A 5,585-nucleotide genomic window follows, 5' to 3' on the forward strand; every position below is an offset into this window, starting at 1 on the left:
TATTTAGAGCCAATAATAGCTCCAATTATGGCTTCCAATTTAACATCTAATTTTACTTTCATTTTAGAACCACTTTCTACTTTCATTTTAAGAACTCATGATGCTTCCTTTATAGCTACCAACAACATTTTCTTTTAACTATAACCAATATTTTTATATTGTTAATAAAAAGAGTAGTTGGTCGTGACTAGCTACACATAATGTAGGTCCAAATTCACATCATAGAGATTTCCATAACGTAGCCCTTTCAGGTTTCTTATAGTTAGAAACCACACCACAACATGGGCATGAAATAATAATATATTTTTTTAAACTATAACCAATATTATTATATTATTAATAAATAAAAAAACTTGGTCTGTCACCAGCTACACATAATGTAGCCCCATATAATATATGTAAAAATGATATAATTCAAAATGATTCATGTAAAAATGATACAATTCAATATGGTAATGTAGGTGACAATGATACATATGATAATAAACATTAAAGAAGACATCATAACGATTTATCAACGATGATCCATGATGGAGTCTATACGATAAATGTCACTAGCTATAATAAATCTCACTACCTACTACCAACTTATTGCTCATCATCATCATCATGTCTATCATGATCATCACCATCATAATCATCATCAATCTCATCATTGTCATCATCATCCTCAGTGTCCTCTCCATCTACCTCATCATCATTGTCTCAAATATTTGAACCATACCCAACATAATCTGGAACGATATCAAGATCAACTTAGTCTTTTGGAAGGCTCGTGTTCTACCAAAAAACATTCAAAATGAAAAGTAATTTATTTAATCTAATATTTAATATATATTTTTTATATTTCTAATATTATAACATATGAATCAAAACCATAATCATATTGCATCATATCAAAGTGAAAATATATACCATAATAAAATTTCAATTAATTTACAGCTAATATGTCATTACAATGATGTAAAACATGCAAAAAAATATAATTAAAGTTAGTCAATCTGGAGGAGGATAGAGGATCAAAATCTAGCCACTACTTTCAAGAGGAATGAGCAGGTGTAGCAACAAGAAAGGGACAAGGGTTAATGATAGACATAGAAATTGGCCCTCGAGAAACAATTCCTGCAAGGATTTTTTTTTAAGCATGCCGCTTTGGAGAGGGGGGATGTAGCACCCCCTTCCTAGGCTCTTATAAGAACTTTGGAGCAACTATGCTCCCTAACCGCCCCTATAACCAGTGTACCAAAGGCTTGAAGACAACCAAAATATCGAGAAAGGTTACCAAATACATGGGGATAGAAGTAGGGTGGAGTGGCTCAAGGATGAGAAACATTTTTGTTTTGGGCACCCGTTGAAGCTGAAATTTTTTTTTTTTAGTGAAATTTTAGGGTTTCCTATTGATAATTAATGTAATTTGGAAAATTTGCTATATAATTTTCCTAACATTGTAAATTTTTAATATGTATTTTCAAATTAGATCACATGAGAATCAAGAGATTTACGTTATGATCTTATCATTGTAATATGAAATCATAAAGGGGTGCACTTTCTATGCGTGTAGATAAACATAAAGAAACAAATAGAAAATTATAGAGAGGGAGGTCACCAAAATTGTAAACTTATATGTATCATTAATTCTCAATCATTCATGGTGACATACGTTTCTATTGACTAGCTTGTCTATTGTGTAGTGTACTAGCCCCTCTGTGCTATGTAGTGTACTAGCCCCTGTGTGATGTGTAGTGTATTCTATTGAATATGAGGTGCAATCGTTACAGAAGAACTTAAAAATGCCCAGAACTAAGAACACTCAAACAATTGAGTTGGCTGGAGTTGAAAAAAGAACTATTAATAGCATAATTATTTGATATAAATAAAGACGTATTTATTTTAGAGGAATAAGTGCAGTGCTTACAACAGTAAATTAAAAATCATGTTTTCCACATTATGGTTGGAACTAAATTAGATGAACCCTCAAAGAAATTAACAAAGGTCATGGAAGAGCTCAGAATTTCATATGTTGAACTAAAGAAAACCCAAGATGATTTGGTCATGGTAAGGGAGTAGTTGAATGTAAAGGGGAGGCAATAGAACATATTATATGAACATGAAAATCATGTTCTGAGTAAATACAAGGAAACTCAAGATGAAATAAAAGAGTTGAAAACCAAGTTTGAAGGTAATATTTCTTTAATCGAAGATACACAAATGTTTTGGGATGACATTATTGAAGAAGTTCATTTTATATGGGAGTATATTGTTATAATTCCACAAAAAAATATTATGATAAGAGTATCATAAATGACTATTGATTTATACAAGAAATAAGTACAAAAAGAAGAACTCAAGTCCAAGGAGATAATTAAGTATTTGAATGAAAAATATTCAACAAAATTAAGAGTGATAATCACAATATTTTGGACCAAGCACACCAGTGATGTCGTACTTTAACATGTGGAGGCATGGAAACTTCAGTGAAGGTCAAGACTGTGTGATGGGAGTTCCACCAAAGTATTCATTCCATGCATCTTAATCTTTGTTGAAGTTAAAGAAAGTGGCTAAGCAGATTACTGAATCAAATTTTTGCCTTTTGTTGCAAAGGAGATAATGTAAGGTGTCAAATAAACTATGGAATTCCAACCTGATGAAAAATGATGAGGCTAATACAAGGGTAAAAGGATAAAATAGGTTAATATTGGCTGGGGCTAGACAATTAGCATGTGTCAACCATCGTATTGAGTTGATGTGAAGGAATATTGTAAACTAATATCATGCACACTCAAAGTGATACCATAATGGTTGCATTGTTGTTATAGACATTTTTGGGCACTGCAACCCCAATCAAACATGTCCATAAACCAAGGGCTCCTAAGTCCCTAAAAGTGTTGTTCCATCCTCTAAAATAATAAGGTCAGCTGATTACATCATCTCCCAGAAGTTCTCCATGAAAAACTACTCAGAACGGGTCAAAACTGGACCATCTCACCTGCTCCATGGTCAAAGTGCTATGCATCCCACCTAAATGCACACGGGAGGTGCGATGCATCCCACCTAAATACACACAGGAGGTGTGATGGGCGAGAGCGGACAAATGGCAAAGTCAATTTGTGAGGTGGATGATCATGGAATCTTACAGAAACTTCTCCTGTGACACTTGCCTCTCTGAATTCGCCCAGGGATGAGTAAGAGATCATCAATCTCCAAGTGCAATCGAGAACTATCAGAGAGAGGACACTAATCAAATCTCAGAAGCTGACTCACCTCCCTACAATCATCTATATATGGATCCCTCATCCCAGAGATCCAGAGGCTAGAATTTTGTATCTTGTAAGGAAGTGCTGCTGGTTTCTTGGTGTGACATCATAGTGTTGGGTGATCTAAGCTTTTCATGTGGTGAAGAAGGGCTTTCTTGCTGAGAGGATGACGATGGGTTAGAACAATTGGTTGTAATCCTCTTTTCTATTCTTGATATTAATAAAGCTATTCATGTTTTCCTCCACATTCTTATATGATTGATGATATATGCATTTGTGTGGTCAATATATATCTCGTCCTATATTGTTTGTGACAGTAGATCTCTATTCTTGGATAGTGTTATGCTGCTTTGATTCCCCAGGTGCTCTCTGAAGCTGGGTAGACAAGAAAGCGAGTGGAAAAGATCTATCAGAAGGGAGAGGAATCAAGCAAGGAACAAAGCGCAAGACAGAGGTTGGTCTTGTTTGTTCCCCTCTTATCTACTTCTCATAAAGGAAAACGAAAGTAGTTTTAGTTATTTGTTTCTAAGATAGCTACCAGTCTTAGTGGGACTAGCAGCTCTGCATAGACACTAGATTTCCCGATAACAAAATGGCGACTCCGCTGGGGAGCGAATAGATTGTTTGTTTGTCTATATTTGTTTGCTTGATAAACTTACAGATGGAGCCTGAGGTCAAGCCAGCTAGCCTTCGAACAGCATTTGCTATGCAAGTGCAAAGTAGATCAATGTTGCTTCAGTCTATCTTCAGGTTTTGTTTATGAACTGAACAATCGATTTACAAACTCTCTAATTTCCCTAAGTGGTGGCTCTAATAACCTCATTAGATTAGCCTCTATGATTTCTATTTACTGTACATCATTTGCTCGGCCTAAATCCCTGAACTGAGTTGCAAACTTTGACCAAGGGCCAAGTAAAGTCTCGTCCTGGTACCATCGCACCCTCTCTTCAAGGAAATCTGGATGCATCGCACTTCCCATGTGCAGTAGGTGGGACGCATCCCTATTTCCCTGTGTTACAGGTGCGATGATCAGAAAAGGCTAATTTTGCCTCCCGGTCTTGGTTTTTCTTCATTCTTTTCAGCTCTATTATGGAGTTTTGCTGTCTGTGATCAGTATACCACTGTGGAAACCCCCTTCCTTTCCATCATTCTGCCTCCATTGTGCAAAGAACTGTAAATTTTTTTATGTATTGTGAGCCATTTTCAGTTCTCTTTTACAAAGAAGTAGCGTAATTGAACTGTCGTTTCTTGAGTTGGAAGTGTCGCAAGTGTCGTTTTCAGTCATAAAAGAGAATCTGATTGTTATTGATAGTCAATTACACTGTTACTCTTGTATTTCATTTGAATTAGTAGTTTTTCAAGTGTCGAAAGCAAGTTTTTAATTCCAAATTGCAAAGTGTCGTCATTTTCTTCATTTTGTCTTGAAAAGAAGCTTGTTAGTAATGTCGCTTTGAAAAATAATTCAGATTTGCACTTAGCTTTCTTTTTATCATTCACACATTAAGAAGGCTAAAAACAAATACATGCATTTGCATTTAGACTATTTTTTGGTTTGATTTAGGACAGTTCATATAGTGTGTTCTCTCTGCTCTATGTTGAAAGAATATCATCTCTCTTTCTTTAGTATCTAGGATTTTCATTGCAAAAAGAAGATTAAATGATTGCTTATCATCTTAGATTGCATTTTAGGAATTGTATATCTACATCACATGGTGAACCTGAAAGGAAAATTTCTTAAACAAGATCAACTGTAAAATAAATTTAATGAATCTAAAAACACTTTGGAACCTAACGCACAACATTTAGAAGTCTAGGCTAGAGACGTATTCCGACGTCGTAAATCCTGGTAACTATTGTTTTCATTGCTGGTTGGGTGATTCCTCCACTTTGAGATGACAAGTGCCAGTACGGACTTGTGCTCCCACGTACCGTCGAGTATATATTGGGAGACCACATTAGGCTATATCCTTTATCCATAGGAAGTCGTGTCTGCCGCCCTATCGATTGCAATGTACTGAAAACAACATTCGGGAAGATTGATTGCCGTACCGTAAAAAGTATTCTGTAGTTTGTGATTGGTTTGGTAATCCCTCTGTCTAGACTTCCAGATCAATCTCTTTTGTTCCTTTTTAGACTCCTCAAAGGAAAAGTTCCATCTAAGCACTTGTCACTTCAGGCTCATTAAAAATCGAAGGCGACTAGAGTCATCTTTTGTTTTTTCTCGACTCTTAAAAATTAAAAAAACAAGTTGTGTCAAAGCGTCTAAAATTTATTTTAATCGGAATAAACGTCACCTTTCCTACGTTGGTATTAGGTTGAGAAAAATGGAGT

Source organism: Pinus tabuliformis, chromosome 3_2 (genome assembly GCF_031772625.1).
Source record: "Pinus tabuliformis cultivar Carrire ecotype Pingquan chromosome 3_2, CPIR1, whole genome shotgun sequence".
NCBI lineage: Eukaryota > Viridiplantae > Streptophyta > Pinopsida > Pinales > Pinaceae > Pinus > Pinus tabuliformis.